At 42.0% G+C, this 22,500-nt stretch overlaps 1 protein-coding gene across 2 annotated transcripts in view; it reads right to left on the minus strand.

Annotated features, from left to right (window-relative positions):
- The window catches only part of LOC106563906 (cell adhesion molecule 2), a 678,594-nt gene that overhangs the window by 470,424 nt on the left and 185,670 nt on the right, over nucleotides 1-22,500 (minus strand). The gene's annotated exons all lie outside the window — the stretch shown is intronic.

Raw genomic sequence — 22,500 nt, forward strand, 5'->3', positions numbered from 1 at the left:
TGTCAATTCATTAATCACACCTGTGTCTTCTCTAGGCTTTCTATTTCTATCCAACCTCAATGTATCTTCTATTGTTATGATCCAACATTTCAACATCATCAAATCAAATCATCTCTGCTTAGTCTAATACAGGTAGTTTAGTCCAATCAACTAAAAGATACCAAAAACGATTTAGTCCAATCAACATAAGGTAAATATGATGTGGCTGTTCATGGTTCTGATGTGTGTGTGTGTGAGCGTTTTGTATGTGTGAGCGTTTTGTATGTCTGTGAGCGTTTTGTATGTGTGAGCGTTTTGTATGTGTGAGCGTTTTGTATGTGTGAGAGCGTTTTGTATGTGTGAGAGCGTTTTGTATGTGTGAGCGTTTTGTATGTGTGAGCGTTTTGTATGTGTGAGTGTTTTGTATGTGTGAGCGTTATGTATGTGTGAGCGTTATGTATGTGTGAGCGTTATGTATGTGTGAGCGTTTTGTATGTGTGTGCGCGTTTTGTATGTGTGAGCGCGTTCGTGCAAGTAGAAAATGCCAATGTTTGACGAAACGGTCAACAACGCAACGAGATGCAATCATTGAACTTGTTTCTGTCAATGACACATGTTCTCAATGCGATTTGTAAGGAGTGACGGCAAGATCCAAAATGGCTTTCCATTGACACTTTTTTTTTGTTGTTGTTGGTGCGTCAGGACCATTCACAGTTGAGATCGCTCAGTTTAGCTCAACACTGATTGGCTATTATTTTATACTTTCTTTTTTTCCAAGGGAGGTCAAATGCTCGCTGGCTTCCTTTCAATTGCTACGGGCGGCCACAATGTCATTCTTGTTTTTGACCAGACATCATCAAATAGATTAATAACTCTACCTACATATTACCTCAACTAACCGGTGACCCCCACACCTTGACTCTGTACCGGTACCCTCTGTATATAGCCTCGCTATTGTTCTTTTACTGCTACTATTTAATTATTTGTTATTCTTATCTCTTACTTTTTGTAGGTATTTTTCTTAAAACTGCATTTGTTGTTTAAGGGCTTGTAAGTAAGCATTTCACTGTAAGGTTTACACCTGTTGTATTCGGTGCACGTGACAAATAAACGTTTTATTTGATTGAGATGGCCTACACGTAGAGAGAGACAGAGTTTTCCTCGCTTGGGTGCTTTCTCCTGCCAAATACATTCAGCCTCTTTCAAATTGAAGGAACGTTTTGAAACACGGAGAGACAAAAGATAAATTATTATTATTTTATTTCGTTTTTGGGGCAATTTTCTGGGGGGGGGGGGGGGGGGGGGGGGGGGGGGGAGACTGGCTTCCCTTGGCAGCCATGAATACACACCACTGGTTTAGCACACATAGTAAGCGGTGATCTAAAGTTTAAGAGCAACACATAAGTTATTCTGAAAGAGATGGCGAACAACAGGAAGTGGGCTGCAATAAAATAACTCAGTTCCACTCACCAGATGATGATCATTTGAAACTTAACTTCTTGTTGAAAGTTATTCTTAAAAAGGAAGAAGCTAACAAATTAACAACAACATCCTCTATGATAACATGTGCTGCAGCCACTGCAAACTAGCCTACAACAAAAGCTCGCTAGCTAGCTAGCTATCTAGACCGTGGGAAAATTACTGCTCGTTATTGCAAGGTGACCTGTTGGTCTTCAACCTGTTAGCCATTACAAGTCAATACCATCGGTTGATTCCTCTGTCACTCCAAAATGAATGGCAGATGCCTTTTATCAAGCTTATGGCGGGCCTACACAACGGCTAACTTAGCTAGCTAGATTTATCTCCCCAGAGACCGCCAAAGAAAAATCCTGATTGGATATATTTTTTTCTCTTCAGTGTTAAACTTTTCCTTTCACTTTTTTTTTTGTAAATGTTTGTGTTTGGATTTTATCCTCTTTTTCTCCACAAATACGATCGTGTCTCATCGCTGCATCTCCCCAACAGGTTCGGGAGAGGTGAAGGTCGAGTGATGCGTCCTCCGATACATAACCTGCCAAACCGCGCTTCTTAACACCCACCCACTTACCCCGGAAGTCGGCCGCACCAATGTGTCGGAGGAAACACTGTTCAAATGACGACCGAAGTCAGCCTGCAGGCGTCCGGCCCACCACAAGGAGTCGCTAAAGGGCGATGAGCCAAGTGAAGCCACTCCCGGCCTTGGTCACGGCCGGTTGTGACACACGGCCTGGGATCGAACCCTGGTCTGTAGTGACGTCTCAAGCACTGCAATGCAGTGCCTTAGACCGAGGCCCAGCCTTTTTCTTTCTAACAAAAACTGAAGAGATTAAATCAGAACATCATTGAAAATAATAATATAATTATTATTAGTTTTATTATGCTATAAATCCTTAGCCTTTCTCTGAAAGCGTAGAAGGCCCTCACTGTTCCCCACTGTGTTTGGGTTAGTAAATAGTTGTAGAGTAGTTCTATTTGTCCTCAGCATTCTTTTTTTTCTTCTTCACCATTCTTAATGTCTGAAGTCTAAAGTCTCCACAGAAATACTGGACATTTTGAACTGTTATTTCGGTGCTGATTTGAAAAAAGTATAGTCATGAATTGAACTTGGTCTTCTGGTACTCCTTCCGATCTTGGTCTTGACTTGGACTCGATTCACTCCGGTTTTGGTCTTGACTTGGACTCGATTCACTCCGATCTTGGTCTTGACTTGGACTCGATTCACTCCGGTCTTGGTCTTGACTTGGACTCGATTCACTCCGGTTTTGGTCTTGACTTGGACTCGATTCACTCCGATCTTGGTCTTGACTTGGACTCGATTCACTCTGGTCTTGGTCTTGACTTGGACTCGATTCACTCCGGTCTTGGTCTTGACTTGGACTCGATTCACTCCGATCTTGGTCTTGACTTGGACTCGATTCACTCCGGTCTTGGTCTTGACTTGGACTCGATTCACTCCGATCTTGGTCTTGACTTGGACTCGATTCACTCCGGTCTTGGTCTTGACTTGGACTCGATTCACTCCGGTCTTGGTCTTGACTTGGACTCGATTCACTCCGGTTTTGGTCTTGACTTGGACTCAATTCACTCTGGTCTTGGTCTTGAATCGGTCTTGCTTTAGGTGGTCTCAAACACAACTGGCTCCCTCCCAGCCACCCCCCCAGCCTCCACCCCCCCCCCCCCCCCCTCACCGTCTACACCCCCCCAGCCCCCCTAAGCCAAACCAGTAGTTCTAAAGCTGTATCTGAACTAAGACCAGATCAGAGAAGAGTTCGAAGGGAACATCAGAGAAGGGCTAGTGGGTAGTGACAACAGAGACAGGTTAGGGAACATCAGAGAAGGGTTGGGGTTAGGGGTAGGCTTAGAAAGAGGGGTAGGGTAAGGGTGGTTAGGGTTAGACGGGTACATCAGAGAGGATTGTCCCGCTACTGAGCAACAGATAATGACACAGTACTGTGGTAACCACTTAATGATGAAGATACTAACCCCCCCCCCCCCCACCCACCCCCTCTCTCGTAATGTAATGATGTCAAAGGGGCAGAGAACTCATCTCACCCTTAGCTGACCTCATTATCTCCTTTCCCTTTTCTATTCCTCTCCCGTCTACCCGCTTTCCTCCTCTCCTATCCCCTGTCCACCCCTTCTCCTCCTCTCCTCTCCTCGGTCGACCTACGCTCCTCCTCTCCTCTGTCCACCCCCTCTCCTCTGTCCACCCCCTCTCCTCACCTCTCCTCTCCTCTCCTCTGTCCACCCACTCTCCTCTCCTCTGTCCACCCCCTCTCCTCTCCTCTCCTCTCCTCTCCTCTCCTCTCCTCTCCTCTCCTCTCCTCTCCCTCTCCCTCTCCTCTCCCCACCCACTTTCCTCCTGTCCTCTCCTCTGTCCACCTCCTCTCCGCCTCTCCTCAGTCCACCATCCTCCTCTACTCTCCTCTGTCCACCAACCTCTTCTCCCCTCCCATAACCCCTCCTCCTCCTCTCCTTCAATGGGATGCATCACACTCTTCTTTTCTTTCCCTGTTCCTTTATCCTCTCTGTTATAAGAATATTTTGAAGATAAATACACAACACAGGGGATGAGAGGACGAGAGGACTAGAATTAACGATCAATAGGGAATTGTCAATGTAAATAGTTGGTCTTGGGATCAACATCTGTTTAGAATCTGTGGAATGTTAACCCTGTGCCAGGTTTTTATTGGTCTGTACATTGAGTCTGGAGCAGGATACTTGTTATTTGGCCATTGGCCCAGGTGTAGTGCAAGGACCTCTGCTTGGTCAACCCCAGGCTAGGGCGATGGGTTATAAATGGCATCCTGTTCTTTTGTCCTGTGGAGAAAAGCTGAGGACAGGGGGAATGAACATCAACCTCCCAGCATGACATCTAGGATTTGTCCTCTGTTAATAAATCTATTTTTATCCCCCTGATTTGCTTTAAAGTTTGTGTCATTGAAGAATAACATCAACTGCTAACACTTGGTGCCGTGACCCAGATGAATTGGTCTGAACAACAAGAAAAACGTATCAACTATGTGTTGATCCAGAGGAAAGAGAGAAGGCTGTGCGCAACCCACTTTGGGGAATCAACTCTTAATCTCCTGATTGATGGCAGAATTTCTGGCTGAGTCTAGACCAAAATCATTTTAAAAGAACCAAATCAGTTTAAAATAGTGCTTGCAATGAATGATATGTATCTTTTGTGTATAGGGATGTGAGTACTCTATTAAAAAGTTGGAGTCCTTATTCTGTTTAAAGGTTGGAGTCCTTATTCTGATAAAAGGTTGGAGTCCTTATTCTGTTTAAAGGTTGGAGTCCTTATTCTGTTAAAAGGTTGGAGTCCTTATTCTGATAAAAGGTTGGAGTCCTTATTCTGATAAAAGGTTGGAGTCCTTATTCTGTTAAAAGGTTGGAGTCCTTATTCTGTTTAAAGGTTGGAGTCCTTATTCTGATAAAAGGTTGGAGTCCTTATTCTGATAAAAGGTTGGAGTCCTTATTCTGATAAAAGGTTGGAGTTCTTATTCTGTTTAAAGGTTGGAGTCCTTATTCTGTTTAAAGGTTGGAGTCCTTATTCTGATAAAAGGTTGGAGTCCTTATTCTGTTTAAAGGTTGGAGTCCTTATTCTGTTAAAAGGTTGGAGTCCTTATTCTGTTTAAAGGTTGGAGTCCTTATTCTGTTTAAAGGTTGGAGTCCTTATTCTGTTTAAAGGTTGGAGTCCTTATTCTGATAAAAGGTTGGAGTCCTTATTCTGTTTAAAGGTTGGAGTCCTTATTCTGATAAAAGGTTGGAGTCCTTATTCTGTTAAAAGGTTGGAGTCCTTATTCTGTTTAAAGGTTGGAGTTCTTATTCTGTTTAAAGGTTGGAGTCCTTATTCTGTTTAAAGGTTGGAGTCCTTATTCTGATAAAAGGTTGGAGTCCTTATTCTGATAAAAGGTTGGAGTCCTTATTCTGATAAAAGGTTGGAGTCCTTATTCTGTTAAAAGGTTGGAGTCCTTATTCTGTTAAAAGGTTGGAGTCCTTATTCTGTTTAAAGGTTGGAGTCCTTATTCTGTTAAAAGGTTTGAGTCTTTATTAAATGGTTTGAGGTCTTATTAAAAGGTTTGAGGCCTTATTCTATTAAAAGGTTGGAGTCTTTATGAAAAGGTTTGAGTTTTTATTAAATGGTTTGAGGTCTTATTAAAAGGTTTGAGGCCTCTGTTTTTGTGAAACCTTTTTTACACATGTGGGTAATGTAAACCTTGTGAGCAGCATTCAACAAGCTATTTGAAATGATCATAAGTTTTATGGGTAGCCAGGCCCTACAGAAACAATTTGTGTTCTAGAAGAGGTTTGTGTCCTCAAAAGTGGTATATATATATATATATATATAAAAACATAGAGATATATATTATATAAAATGTTTGACGTTAATGTAATGTCATTGTTAAGTGCGAAAACCTCTCTGGAAAAGGGCGGAACAACTCTTCCAGATGTGAGCATAAAAACAGATTTTAAATTCACTGTCTAGTGATATAAAGAACCATTTCAAAGTAGAGGAGGAGACACGGGTGAAAAACGTCAGATGTGACCCCCACCTCTGGGATCTCTGTCCCCTCTATCGATCCTCATACTGAGTTCTACAAGTCAGATCAGGTTTCAACCATCTGGTCAGCACTGCCTGGCTTTGAGTCAACAGATTCTGACAGCAGTGACGAAACGATGTCTTAAAGCCAACCAGAACACAGGCTGTAAAAAAGGAAGTAAAGACAAACCTCTAGTGACAGTAATCACACATAAATCAGCATCTCCAAAACAGTTAACGGTCAACAGCTTTCAAGCATCCATGAGATGTGGGTATCGGAGTTGTGCAGGTTCCGAGTGAAATCAATAACATTATTCGTTCAGTAGAAGAACAAACCTGGTGTACGTCATTATTGCAGGATTTCTGGTCACTGGCAATGAGAATGTCGGGAAAAGAAAATGGGATTTTATGAGAAGTGGCCAGGAGAAGAAGGGTCCGTCTGAGGGTAAATGAAAACAAGAAAACAGCCCCAACGACACAATACTGGTGTAGAAATTTAAGAAGCTCTCTCCAGCTCAGCAGAAAAGTTTTCTGGATGCTGTGTAAATAAACTAACAGACACCCTCTTACGTCCCATCTCAGCTGGTGTACATATGAAATCGTATGGAATATATGTGATATGGTTAACAACTTTGCAGTAGATTTTTGTTGTAGATACAGGTGCTGAAGTCACTGTTGTGGCGGATGAGTCAGAATTAGTTGGGTAACATAGATGATTAAGTTGTCTTATCTGCATAATATGCTTATGTGATATACTTGTTATTAGAATGTATCCCTTCGGACTCTGGTGTTGGCAGTTGCACTTCCTCCCTCAGCTGGGGCTCAGTCACCTGGGGCCCAGAGAGGGGAGAGGTCAGGCTTGTCTTTCACATGTCCCTGGTGCGATGCAGAATATCAGAAAGGGAAGAGGACAGGATGGAACATTGTCTTCATATGTGAATGTGTCTTTACCTATTCTTAAACCATGTGAAGGGATGGCGTGATTAAGGGGAAACAAATTACTCCACAATGTCTGTGCGCAAGTCACTCCCTCCTTTGGCATTGGGTGGAGGTGTATGGCAGTGTCTGGAACCATTGTATGTCCTCTCTGATGGTGCACTTATCCTGGGATAGTGTATGACCTAGAGGCTCACTCCCCTCAGTGAACTTGTCCAGGAGAGGGGTCAAGAAGGGGTTTTACTTGAGATGGGAATATCTAGAGTTGACAATTGATATATGCCATTGGATGAGTTGGTGTTTTTGTGCTATGAAGTACCAGGAACGAGATTAGAACCTCGTCTTAGGGACCAAACTGAACGATAATTCATAGTGAATGCTATCTGGCTACTCCTTTCTCATTATAAAGTCTTCCTTTGTGATCTGTTCCTAATATCTGTGGTTTGTCATGTCGACTAGGGGGGGTGTATCTTGGCTATAAAAGATCTTTGTACTTTTGTGTTGTCACTCTCAACGGTTCATTAGAAATGGCGCATCGTTGAAAGTCAGTGCTATTGCAAAGCTCTTAATTATTAAAGATGTAGTTTAAGTATAACTCTGACTGGTGTGTGTGAAGTTTGACTCTCCTCATTTGGTAATAACCACCACACTGTATTGCCCATATCTTATGCAAAACATATATATCCTCAATACACGGGCAAGAAGATGAGAGCAACGGGAGATGAAGACAGATACGAAACAAAACCAAACCATTATCAATTTCTATTGGTTCAATGAAGATCGATGCAGGAATCTACAGTTCAGAACCATGCTATTTGGACTACGAAGAAAAATGAGTGTGGAACTTATGGAACCAGTGTGCTTGACAGGTGTTGCCCCACCTTGTGGCACAAAACAATATCCCATTAGCAAGGAAGCTATGAACGCGACTAAAGTAGTGATTAATGATCTATGGGACATGGGTATAGTTGAACAGGAAGCTACTAAAGAAGTGATTAAAGATCTATAGGACATGGGTATAGGTGAACAGGAAGCTATGGACGCTACTAAAGTAGTGATTAAAGATCTATGGGACATGGGTATAGGTGAACAGGAAGCTACTAAAGAAGTGATTAAAGATCTATAGGACATGGGTATAGGTGAACAGGAAGCTATGAACGCTACTAAAGTAGTGATTAAAGATCTATGGGACATGGGTATAGGTGAACAGGAAGCTACTAAAGTAGTGATTAAAGATCTATAGGACATGGGTATAGGTGAACAGGAAGCTACTAAAGAAGTGATTAAAGATCTATAGGACATGGGTATAGGTGAACAGGAAGCTATGAACGCTACTAAAGTAGTGATTAAAGATCTATGGGACATGGGTATAGTTGAAAAGACACCATGTAATCCAGCTACTCTAATGCTTCCTCCAGATACCACATTACTTGAACACGACTGTTGTGAGTTGGTTTTGGATCAGCTCTCCGATGGGTTTATAGAATCATTTGTTGGAAAACCCTGAGTTTATCTTATTCACAGAGGGTTCAAGCATTGTGGAGGGGGGGGGGGGGGGGGGGGGCAGGCTGGGCACGGGAATTTACTATAGTTACTACAATGGACAGCGTGATAATACCAGGCACGTTAGATACCAGGCACTTTATGAGTGACACAATGCTTTACTATCGCATACAACTTCTCTAATGGTGAATAACTCCCGAGGAAGGGAAGGGGGGGGGGGGGGGGACATGGCGTAGTACCAGGACATGTGGGTGATGGTAAACAAATACATGTGACGAACACATTAGGGCCAAAAGTTTTGCTCATAACGAAGTCAGCAGTGAAAATCCAGGGAAAAATCACAATGGATACATGTCATTCACTGCAAGGTTGTCTATGTTCATGACAAAGCGGGAGCCTGGAGAATAAAGAACTGATTGATTAGCAATTATCTCCGGGTGAAGAACCATAGTGAGATGATCAGAACCTGAGAAGATTCTATGTTGTACACCGCAGTTGTCAAATTAAGGGATCTCTAGGGTGAAATGTCCAACGTTTTCCTGAAAATCGGGACACGCTTACTTAGGGAATACAATGTAAAATATCAATTTCTCTTGAAACCAGGACATGTTACTTTCCCTTCGTTACAGGTTACGAGAATCTATCGTCTGAGGCTGCAGTAATATCCCTTGACTTTACCTGAAACGATATAAGATCACCGGTGAAGAGCAACCAGTGGAACGGAAGAGGAATTCCTCATTACCTGCAGACTGTCAGAACATAATGTATAATAGTTATCTATGGGACTGATACCAGTGGAAGAGCTGGTCATGTCTAATAGTTATCTATGGGACTGATACCAGTGGAAGAGCTGGTCATGTCTAATAGTTATCTATGGGACTGATACCAGTGGAAGAGCTGGTCATGTCTAATAGTTATCTATGGGACTGATACCAGTGGAAGAGCTGGTCATGTCTAATAGTTATCTATGGGACTGATACCAGTGGAAGAGCTGGTCATGTCTAATAGTTATCTATGGGACTGATACCAGTGGAAGAGCTGGTCATGTCTAATAGTTATCTATGGGACTGATACCAGTGGAAGAGCTGGTCATGTCTAATAGTTACCAATGGGACTGATACCAGTGTGGAAGAGCTGGTCATGTCTAATAGTTATCTATGGGACTGATACCAGAGCTGGTCATGTCTAATAGTTATCTATGGGACTGATACCAGAGCTGGTCATGTCTAATAGTTATCTATGGAACTGATACCAGAGCTGGTCATGTCTAATAGTTATCTATGGGACTGATACCAGAGCTGGTCATGTCTAATAGTTATCTATGGGACTGATACCAGAGCTGGTCATGTCTAATAGTTATCTATGGGACTGATACCAGAGCTGGTCATGTCTAATAGTTATCTATGGGACTGATACCAGAGCTGGTCATGTCTAATAGTTATCTATGGGACTGATACCAGAGCTGGTCATGTCTAATAGTTATCTATGGGACTGATACCAGAGCTGGTCATGTCTAATAGTTATCTATGGGACTGATACCAGTGGAAGAGCTGGTCATGTCTAATAGTTATCTATGGGACAGATACCAGTGGAAGAGCTGGTCATGTCTAATAGTTATCTATGGGACTGATACCAGTGGAAGAGCTGGTCATGTCTAATAGTTATCTATGGGACTGATACCAGAGCTGGTCATGTCTAATAGTTACCAATGGGACTGATACCAGAGCTGGTCATGTCTAATAGTTATCTATGGGACTGATACCAGAGCTGGTCATGTCTAATAGTTATCTATGGGACTGATACCAGAGCTGGTCATGTCTAATAGTTATCTATGGGACTGATACCAGAGCTGGTCATGTCTAATAGTTATCTATGGGACTGATACCAGAGCTGGTCATGTCTAATAGTTATCTATGGGACTGATACCAGAGCTGGTCATGTCTAATAGTTATCTATGGAACTGATACCAGAGCTGGTCATGTCTAATAGTTATCTATGGGACTGATACCAGAGCTGGTCATGTCTAATAGTTATCTATGGAACTGATACCAGAGCTGGTCATGTCTAATAGTTATCTATGGGACTGATACCAGTGGAAGAGCTGGTCATGTCTAATAGTTATCTATGGGACTGATACCAGAGCTGGTCATGTCTAATAGTTATCTATGGGACTGATACCAGAGCTGGTCATGTCTAATAGTTATCTATGGGACTGATACCAGAGCTGGTCATGTCTAATAGTTATCTATGGGACTGATACCAGAGCTGGTCATGTCTAATAGTTATCTATGGAACTGATACCAGAGCTGGTTATGTCTAATAGTTATCTATGGGACTGATACCAGAGCTGGTCATGTCTAATAGTTATCTATGGGACTGATACCAGTAGAAGAGCTGGTCATGTCTAATAGTTATCTATGGGACTGATACCAGTGTAGAAGAGCTGGTCATGTCTAATAGTTATCTATGGGACTGATACCAGAGCTGGTCATGTCTAATAGTTATCTATGTGGGACTGATACCAGTGGAAGAGCTGGTCATGTCTAATAGTTATCTATGGGACTGATACCAGAGCTGGTCATGTCTAATAGTTATCTATGGGACTGATACCAGTGGAAGAGCTGGTCATGTCTAATAGTTATCAATGGGACTGATACCAGAGCTGGTCATGTCTAATAGTTATCTATGGGACTGATACCAGAGCTGGTCATGTCTAATAGTTATCTATGGGACTGATACCAGTGTGGAAGAGCTGGTCATGTCTAATAGTTATCTATGGGACTGATACCAGTGGAAGAGCTGGTCATGTCTAATAGTTATCTATGGGACTGATACCAGAGCTGGTCATGTCTAATAGTTATCTATGGGACTGATACCAGTGGAAGAGCTGGTCATGTCTAATAGTTATCTATGGGACTGATACCAGAGCTGGTCATGTCTAATAGTTACCTATGGGACTGATACCAGAGCTGGTCATGTCTAATAGTTATCTATGGGACTGATACCAGAGCTGGTCATGTCTAATAGTTATCTATGGGACTGATACCAGAGCTGGTCATGTATAATAGTTATCTATGGGACTGATACCAGAGCTGGTCATGTCTAATAGTTATCTATGGGACTGATACCAGAGCTGGTCATGTCTAATAGTTATCTATGGGACTGATACCAGTGTAGTAGAGCTGGTCATGTCTAATAGTTATCTATGGGACTGATACCAGAGCTGGTCATGTCTAATAGTTATCTATGGGACTGATACCAGAGCTGGTCATGTCTAATAGTTATCTATGTGGGACTGATACCAGAGCTGGTCATGTCTAATAGTTATCTATGGGACTGATACCAGAGTTGGTCATGTCTAATAGTTATCTATGGGACTGATACCAGAGCTGGTCATGTCTAATAGTTATCTATGGGACTGATACCAGTGTAGAAGAGCTGGTCATGTCTAATAGTTATCTATGGGACTGATACCAGAGCTGGTCATGTCTAATAGTTATCTATGGGACTGATACCAGTGGAAGAGCTGGTCATGTCTAATAGTTATCTATGGGACTGATACCAGAGCTGGTCATGTCTAATAGTTATCTATGGGACTGATACCAGAGCTGGTCATGTCTAATAGTTATCTATTGGACTGATACCAGAGCTGGTCATGTCTAATAGTTATCTATGGGACTGATACCAGTGGAAGAGCTGGTCATGTCTAATAGTTATCTATGGGACTGATACCAGAGCTGGTCATGTCTAATAGTTATCTATGGGACTGATACCAGTGGAAGAGCTGGTCATGTCTAATAGTTATCTATGGGACTGATACCAGAGCTGGTCATGTCTAATAGTTATCTATGGGACTGATACCAGAGCTGGTCATGTCTAATAGTTATCTATGGGACTGATACCAGTGTGGAAGAGCTGGTCATGTCTAATAGTTATCTATGGGACTGATACCAGTGGAAGAGCTGGTCATGTCTAATAGTTATCTATGGGACTGATACCAGTGTGGAAGAGCTGGTCATGTCTAATAGTTATCTATGGGACTGATACCAGAGCTGGTCATGTCTAATAGTTATCTATGGGACTGATACCAGAGCTGGTCATGTCTAATAGTTATCTATGGGACTGATACCAGAGCTGGTCATGTCTAATAGTTATCTATGGGACTGATACCAGAGTTGGTCATGTATAATAGTTATCTATGGGACTGATACCAGTGGAAGAGCTGGTCATGTCTAATAGTTACCAATGGGACTGATTCCAGAGCTGGTCATGTCTAATAGTTATCTATGGGACTGATACCAGAGCTGGTCATGTCTAATAGTTATCTATGGGACTGATACCAGAGCTGGTCATGTCTAATAGTTATCTATGGGACTGATACCAGAGCTGGTCATGTCTAATAGTTATCTATGGGACTGATACCAGAGTTGGTCATGTATAATAGTTATCTATGGGACTGATACCAGTGGAAGAGCTGGTCATGTCTAATAGTTACCAATGGGACTGATTCCAGAGCTGGTCATGTCTAATAGTTATCTATGGGACTGATACCAGAGCTGGTCATGTCTAATAGTTACCAATGGGACTGATACCAGTGTAGAAGAGCTGGTCATGTCTAATAGTTATCTATGGGACTGATACCAGAGCTGGTCATGTCTAATAGTTATCTATGGGACTGATACCAGTGGAAGAGCTGGTCATGTCTAATAGTTATCTATGGGACTGATACCAGAGCTGGTCATGTCTAATAGTTATCTATGGGACTGATTCCAGAGCTGGTCATGTCTAATAGTTATCTATTGGACTGATACCAGAGCTGGTCATGTCTAATAGTTATCTATGGGACTGAAACCAGAGCTGGTCATGTATAATAGTTATCTATGGGACTGATACCAGTGGAAGAGCTGGTCATGTCTAATAGTTATCTATGGGACTGATACCAGTGGAAGAGCTGGTCATGTCTAATAGTTATCTATGGGACTGATACCAGAGCTGGTCATGTCTAATAGTTATCTATGGGACTGATACCAGAGCTGGTCATGTCTAATAGTTATCTATGGGACTGATACCAGAGCTGGTCATGTCTAATAGTTATCTATGGGACTGATACCAGTGGAAGAGCTGGTCATGTCTAATAGTTATCTATGGGACTGATACCAGAGCTGGTCATGTCTAATAGTTATCTATGGGACTGATACCAGAGCTGGTCATGTCTAATAGTTATCTATGGGACTGATACCAGAGCTGGTCATGTCTAATAGTTATCTATTGGACTGATACCAGTGGAAGAGCTGGTCATGTCTAATAGTTATCTATGGGACTGATACCAGAGCTGGTCATGTCTAATAGTTACCTATGGGACTGATACCAGAGCTGGTCATGTCTAATAGTTATCTATGGGACTGATACCAGAGCTGGTCATGTCTAATAGTTATCTATGGGACTGATACCAGTGTGGAAGAGCTGGTCATGTCTAATAGTTATCTATGGGACTGATACCAGTGGAAGAGCTGGTCATGTCTAATAGTTATCTATGGGACTAATACCAGAGTTGGTCATGTCTAATAGTTATCTATGGGACTGATACCATTGTAGAAGAGCTGGTCATGTCTAATAGTTACCAATGGGACTGATACCAGTGTAGAAGAGCTGGTCATGTCTAATAGTTATCTATGGGACTGATACCAGAGCTGGTCATGTCTAATAGTTACCAATGGGACTGATACCAGTGTAGAAGAGCTGGTCATGTCTAATAGTTATCTATGGGACTGATACCAGAGCTGGTCATGTCTAATAGTTATCTATGGGACTGATACCAGAGCTGGTCATGTCTAATAGTTATCTATGGGACTGATACCAGAGCTGGTCATGTCTAATAGTTATCTATGGGACTGATACCAGTGTGGAAGAGCTGGTCATGTATAATAGTTATCTATGGGACTGATACCAGTAGAAGAGCTGGTCATGTCTAATAGTTATCTATGGGACTGATACCAGAGCTGGTCATGTCTAATAGTTATCTATGGGACTGATACCAGAGCTGGTCATGTCTAATAGTTATCTATGGGACTGATACCAGTGGAAGAGCTGGTCATGTCTAATAGTTATCTATGGGACTGATACCAGAGCTGGTCATGTCTAATAGTTACCTATGGGACTGATACCAGAGCTGGTCATGTCTAATAGTTATCTATGGGACTGATACCAGAGCTGGTCATGTCTAATAGTTATCTATGGGACTGATACCAGTGTGGAAGAGCTGGTCATGTCTAATAGTTATCTATGGGACTGATACCAGTGGAAGAGCTGGTCATGTCTAATAGTTATCTATGGGACTGATACCAGAGTTGGTCATGTCTAATAGTTATCTATGGGACTGATACCATTGTAGAAGAGCTGGTCATGTCTAATAGTTACCAATGGGACTGATACCAGTGTAGAAGAGCTGGTCATGTCTAATAGTTATCTATGGGACTGATACCAGAGCTGGTCATGTCTAATAGTTACCAATGGGACTGATACCAGTGTAGAAGAGCTGGTCATGTCTAATAGTTATCTATGGGACTGATACCAGAGCTGGTCATGTCTAATAGTTATCTATGGGACTGATACCAGAGCTGGTCATGTCTAATAGTTATCTATGGGACTGATACCAGAGCTGGTCATGTCTAATAGTTATCTATGGGACTGATACCAGAGCTGGTCATGTCTAATAGTTATCTATGGGACTGATACCAGAGCTGGTCATGTCTAATAGTTATCTATGGGACTGATACCAGTGTGGAAGAGCTTGTCATGTATAATAGTTATCTATGGGACTGATACCAGTAGAAGAGCTGGTCATGTCTAATAGTTATCTATGGGACTGATACCAGAGCTGGTCATGTCTAATAGTTATCTATGGGACTGATACCAGAGCTGGTCATGTCTAATAGTTATCTATGGGACTGATACCAGTGGAAGAGCTGGTCATGTATAATAGTTATCTATGGGACTGATACCAGAGCTGGTCATGTCTAATAGTTATCTATGGGACTGATACCAGTGGAAGAGCTGGTCATGTCTAATAGTTACCAATGGGACTGATACCAGAGCTGGTCATGTCTAATAGTTATCTATGGGACTGATACCAGAGCTGGTTATGTCTAATAGTTATCTATGGGACTGATACCAGAGCTGGTCATGTCTAATAGTTATCTATGGGACTGATACCAGTGGAAGAGCTGGTCATGTCTAATAGTTATCTATGGGACTGATACCAGAGTTGGTCATGTCTAATAGTTATCTATGGGACTGATACCATTGTAGAAGAGCTGGTCATGTCTAATAGTTACCAATGGGACTGATACCAGTGTAGAAGAGCTGGTCATGTCTAATAGTTATCTATGGGACTGATACCAGAGCTGGTCATGTCTAATAGTTATCTATGGGACTGATACCAGAGCTGGTCATGTCTAATAGTTACCAATGGGACTGATACCAGTGGAAGAGCTGGTCATGTCTAATAGTTATCTATGGGACTGATACCAGAGCTGGTCATGTCTAATAGTTATCTATGGGACTGATACCAGAGCTGGTCATGTCTAATAGTTATCTATGGGACTGATACCAGTGTGGAAGAGCTGGTTATGTCTAATAGTTATCTATGGGACTGATACCAGAGCTGGTCATGTCTAATAGTTATCTATGGGACTGATACCAGAGCTGGTTATGTCTAATAGTTATCTATGGGACTGATACCAGAGCTGGTCATGTCTAATAGTTATCTATGGGACTGATACCAGTGGAAGAGCTGGTCATGTCTAATAGTTACCAATGGGACTGATTCCAGAGCTGGTCATGTCTAATAGTTATCTATGGGACTGATACCAGAGGTGGTCATGTCTAATAGTTATCTATGGGACTGATACCAGTGGAAGAGCTGGTCATGTTTAATATTTATCTATGGGACTGATACCAGTGGAAGAGCTGGTCATGTCTAATAGTTATCTATGGGACTGATACCAGAGCTGGTCATGTCTAATAGTTATCTATGGGACTGATACCAGTGGAAGAGCTGGTCATGTATAATAGTTATCTATGGGACTGATACCAGAGCTGGTCATGTCTAATAGTTATCTATGGGACTGATACCAGTGGAAGAGCTGGTCATGTCTAATAGTTATCTATGGGACTGATACCAGAGCTGGTCATGTCTAATAGTTATCTATGGGACTGATACCAGTGGAAGAGCTGGTCATGTCTAATAGTTATCTATGGGACTGATACCAGAGCTGGTCATGTCTAATAGTTATCTATGGGACTGATACCAGAGCTGGTCATGTCTAATAGTTATCTATGGGACTGATACCAGAGCTGGTCATGTCTAATAGTTACCAATGGGACTGATACCAGTGGAAGAGCTGGTCATGTCTAATAGTTATCTATGGGACTGATACCAGAGCTGGTCATGTCTAATAGTTATCTATGGGACTGATACCAGAGCTGGTCATGTCTAATAGTTATCTATGGGACTGATACCAGAGCTGGTCATGTCTAATAGTTATCTATGGGACTGATACCAGAGCTGGTCATGTCTAATAGTTATCTATGGGACTGATACCAGAGCTGGTCATGTCTAATAGTTATCTATGGGACTGATACCAGAGCTGGTCATGTCTAATAGTTATCTATGGGACTGATACCAGAGCTGGTCATGTCTAATAGTTATCTATGGGACTGATACCAGAGCTGGTCATGTCTAATAGTTATCTATGGGACTGATACCAGTGGAAGAGCTGGTCATGTCTAATAGTTATCTATGGGACTGATACCAGTGTAGAAGACCTGGTCACTTTTAAAGGCACACGGTGAATGATTACCTTGACAATAGGACGATTGAATATTATTGTCTTGCAGACAAGTGAAAGATGTTTGAAATGATTTTCCTTGTGACTTTCCTCCTAATACAGGAAGTGGGTGGTGTTTCCATGTCTAACACAGAGATGCATCAGCAGGATGAGGGACACTCGAGAGTCAATACGTTTCCAGGTCCTCTCTCTCTCTACACTACGCCACGCCACAGTCCCGTGTGGCTCAGTTGGTAGAGCATGGTGTTTGCAATTCCAGCGTTGTGGGTTCGATTCCCACGGGGGGGGGGACCAGTACGGAAAACAAAATGTATGAAATGTATGCATTCACTACTGTAAGTCGCTCTGGATAAGAGAGTCTGCTAAATGACGTAAATGTACGCCGCAGTAGTCCATCAAAATAGCTGTTGGGCTTGTACGTACGCACCATTCACATCAAGGGCAAGTCATTCTGTTAGTGGCTATTGCTTTTAACCAGAATGAAATGTTGGCTATATGGAGAGATTTTAATTGTGGTATAAAGCGATTATTGATACTAATTTGGGTGAGAATGTTGAGTAACAACATGCGAGAGTACCAATAGTTCTGCAGTACTTTCCTTCATTTGAGATTACCAATGACACTAAATCAGAGAATACCTTACCTAGTTATTACACATGCCCCTGTTGGGTGGCTATGTTTTAATAGGTCACTCTCGGAATTTGTCTCAACTGCACCAGGAGGCGTTTGTCAAAGTAAGACAGAGTAAGTGTGATCAGACAACAGATCTACCTATCTATCTATTTACATTTTAAATTTTTAGTAATTTAGCAGACGCTCTTATCCAGAGCGACTTACAGTAGTGAATGCAGAAATTTAATTTTTTAATTTTTTATTATTTTTTTAATAGTTTTTTATCTTTCTTTCTTTCTTTATTTTTTTATAAAAAAATATATATATATATCGATCTTTCTGCCTGTGACGGTACTAAAGGTTGTGGAATGTCTAATGTCTGTTGAATTGATTCTCAGTGTTATTAAGGGTCGTGTTATTAAGGGTCGTGTTAGTAAGGGTCGTGTTATTAAGGGTCGCGTTATTAAGGGTCGTGTTATTAAGGGTCGTTTTAGTAAGGGTCGTGTTAGCAAGAGTCTTGTTATTAAGGGTCGTGTTATTAAAGGGTTGAGTTAGTAAGGGTCTTGTTAGTAAGGGTCGTGTTATTAAGGGTCGTGTTAGCATGGGTCGTGTTAGTAAGGGTCGTGTTAGTAAGGGTCGTGTTATTAAGGGTCGTGTTAGTAAGGGTCGTGTTATTAAGGGTCGTGTTAGTAAGGGTCGTGTTATTAAGGGGCGTGTTATTAAAGGGTCGAGTTAGTAAGGGTCGTGTTAGTAAGGGTCGTGTTAGTAAGGGTCGTGTTAGTAAGGGTCGTGTTATTAAGGGTCGTGTTAGTAAGGGTCGTGTTATTAAGGGTCGTGTTATTAAAGGGTCGAGTTAGTAAGGGTCGCGTTAGTAAGGGTCGCGTTAGTAAGGGTCGCGTTAGTAAGGGTCGTGTTATTAAGGGTCGTGTTATTAAAGGGTCGAGTTAGTAAGGGTCGTGTTAGTAAGGGTCGTGTTATTAAGGGTCGTGTTAGTAAGGGTCGTGTTATTAAGGGTCGTGTTATTAAAGGGTCGAGTTAGTAAGGGTCGTGTTAGTAAGGGTCGTGTTAGTAAGGGTCGTGTTAGTAAGGGTTGTGTTAGTAAGGGTCGCATTAGCAAGGGTCGTGTTAGTAAGGGTCGTGTTAGTAAGGGTCATGTTATTAAGGGTCGTGTTAGTAAGGGTCGTTTTAGTAAGGGTCGTGTTAGCAAGAGTCTTGTTATTAAGGGTCGTGTTATTAAAGGGTTGAGTTAGTAAGGGTCTTGTTAGTAAGGGTCGTGTTATTAAGGGTCGCGTTATTAAGGGTCGTGTTATTAAGGGTCGTTTTAGTAAGGGTCGTGTTAGCAAGAGTCTTGTTATTAAGGGTCGTGTTATTAAAGGGTTGAGTTAGTAAGGGTCTTGTTAGTAAGGGTCGTGTTATTAAGGGTCGTGTTAGCATGGGTCGTGTTAGTAAGGGTCGTGTTAGTAAGGGTCGTGTTATTAAGGGTCGTGTTATTAAGGGTCGTGTTAGTAAGGGTCGTGTTAGTAAGGGTCGCGTTAGTAAGGGTCGCGTTATTAAGGGTCGCGTTAGTAAGGGTCGTGTTATTAAGGGTCGTGTTAGTAAGGGTCATGTTATTAAGGGTCGTGTTAGTAAGGGTCGTGTTAGTAAGGGTCGCGTTAGTAAGGGTCGCGTTAGTAAGGGTCGCGTTAGTAAGGGTCGCGTTAGTAAGGGTCGCGTTATTAAGGGTCGTGTTAGTAAGGGTCGTGTTATTAAGGGTCGAGTTAGTAAGGGTCGAGTTAGTAAGGGTCGTGTTAGTAAGGGTCGTGTTATTAAGGGTCGTGTTAGTAAGGGTCGTGTTATTAAGGGGCGTGTTATTAAAGGGTCGAGTTAGTAAGGGTCGTGTTAGTAAGGGTCGTGTTAGTAAGGGTCGTGTTAGTAAGGGTCTCGTTAGTAAGGGTCGTGTTAGTAAGGGTCGTGTTATTAAGGGTCGTGTTAGTAAGGGTCGTGTTATTAAGGGTCGTGTTAGTAAGGGTCGTGTTATTAAGGGTCGTGTTATTAAGGGTCGCATTAGCAAGGGTCGTGTTAGTAAGGGTCGTGTTAGCAAGAGTCTTGTTATTAAGGGTCGTGTTATGAAAGGGTCGAGTTAGTAAGGGTCGTGTTAGTAAGGGTCGTGTTATTAAGGGTCGCGTTATTAAGGGTCGCGTTAGTAAGGGTCGCGTATTAAGGGTCGTGTTAGTAAGGGTGTTATTTGCGATATGTAGTACCTCATGTAGGACATTCTGTGAATTCTCCTTTTTCACGCCGTCATAAACGTTCCGATTACAGAAACAGAGAGATTCTTTGCGATCGCTCCCCCCCCCCCCCTTATGGCATTTCTAAAATAGCACGGGAATTCCTAGCTAATAGTACAGTCGAGAGAGTCTTGTGTTAATTATAGCTGAGAATGGTTACCATTCGGGACTGTGGCGATGCAAAATTGCTTGGCCCTTGATTATCTTCTGTCCGCACAAGAGGGTACATGTGCTGTTATTGGTGCTGAATGCCGATCTAGTTGCTAATACTGTACAGTATCCAACAGGAGTGAGTATTGGATCTGGACATAGACATGAAGACTTACTTAATCCCACTAGTTGTCCTAGTAAACTACTAGTTGTGCTAGTAAACTACTAGTTGTCCTAGTAAACTACTAGTTGTGCTAGTAAACTACTAGTTGTCCTAGTAAACCACTGGTTGTGCTAGTAAACCACTAGTTGTCCTAGTAAACCACTAGTTGTGCTAGTAAACTACTAGTTGTGCTAGTAAACTACTAGTTGTCCTAGTAAACCACTAGTTGTGCTAGTAAACTACTAGTTGTGCTAGTAAACTACTAGTTGTGCTAGTAAACTACTAGTTGTCCTAGTAAACCACTAGTTGTCCTAGTAAACCACTAGTTGTGCTAGTAAACTACTAGTTGTGCTAGTAAACTACTAGTTGTCCTAGTAAACCACTAGTTGTGCTCGTAAACTACTAGTTGTGCTAGTAAACTACTAGTTGTGCTAGTAAACTACTAGTTGTCCTAGTAAACTACTAGTTGTGCTAGTAAACTACTAGTTGTGCTAGTAAACTACTAGTTGTCCTAGTAAACCACTAGTTGTCCTAGTAAACCACTAGTTGTGCTAGTAAACTACTAGTTGTGCTAGTAAACTACTAGTTGTCCTAGTAAACCACTAGTTGTGCTCGTAAACTACTAGTTGTGCTAGTAAACTACTAGTTGTGCTAGTAAACTACTAGTTGTCCTAGTAAACTACTAGTTGTGCTAGTAAACTACTAGTTGTCCTAGTAAACTACTAGTTGTGCTAGTAAACTACTAGTTGTCCTAGTAAACCACTAGTTGTGCTAGTAAACTACTAGTTGTGCTAGTAAACTACTAGTTGTCCTAGTAAACCACTAGTTGTGCTAGTAAACTACTAGTTGTCCTAGTAAACTACTAGTTGTGCTAGTAAACTACTAGTTGTGCTAGTAAAATAACAGTCAAGCTACATACATCCTTATTTGTCTGTTAATAAAATCAACACTATAAAAATACAATAAAGTGTAAAAATGCTAGTCAGCATTGATGGTTTCTCAGACCTAGAAACTCTTGGACTAAAAAACAAATCCATTATAGTCTTGGATTAGGTTTAATCTGTGTCCAGGAAATCCATTATAGTCTTGGATTAGGTTTAATCTGTGTCCAGGAAGTCCATTATAGTCTTGGATTAGGTTTAATCTGTGTCCAGGAAGTCCATTATAGTCTTGGATTAGGTTTAATCTGTGTCCAGGAAATCCATTAGAGTCTTGGATTAGGTTTAATCTGTGTCCAGGAAGTCCATTATAGTCTTGGATTAGGTTTAATCTGTGTCCAGGAAATCCATTATAGTCATGGATTAGGTTTAATCTGTGTCCAGGAAGTCCATACAGTAAATTACTTCAGAACATTAGTTCTAACTCTGTGTGTAATGTCTGATTGTAAATGTAATGTCCGTGCTGCTGACTGTAAGTGACTGAAGACCAGAGCAGTTGATCACAGAGAAACAGATCAGAGGGAATGTCTATGACATGGTACTACAGTGAATGTAATTGGCCAATTACCAATTACTACAAGGCCATGCAATGCTATTACCGAGAGACAGAATGAGAGAGAGAGAGAGAAAGTGTGTGAGAGAGAAAGTGTGTGAGAGAGAGAAAGCGAGAGCGACAGAGCGAGAGAGAGAGAGAGAGAGACAGAGACAGAGAGAGAGAGAAAGTGTGTGAGAGAGAGAAAGCGAGAGCGACAGAGCGAGAGAGCGAGAGAGCGAGAGAGAGAGAGAAGAGAGAGAGAGAGAGAGAGAGAGAGAGGAGAGAGAGAGAGAGACAGAGAGAGAGAGAGAGAGAGAGAGAGAGAGAGAGAGAGAGAGAGAGAGAGAGAGAGAGAGAGAGAGAGCGAGAGAGAGAGAGAGAGAGAGACAGAGAGACAGAGAGAGAGAGAGAGAGAGAGAGAGAGCGAGAGAGAGAGAGAGAGAGAGACAGAGAGACAGAGAGAGGAGGAGAGAGAGAGAGAGAGAGAGAGAGAGAGAGAGAGAGAGAGAGAGAGAGAGAGAGAGCAGAGAGAGAGGAGCA

Source organism: Salmo salar, chromosome 11 (assembly GCF_965601325.2).
Source record: "Salmo salar chromosome 11, fSalSal1, whole genome shotgun sequence".
Taxonomy (NCBI): domain Eukaryota; kingdom Metazoa; phylum Chordata; class Actinopteri; order Salmoniformes; family Salmonidae; genus Salmo; species Salmo salar.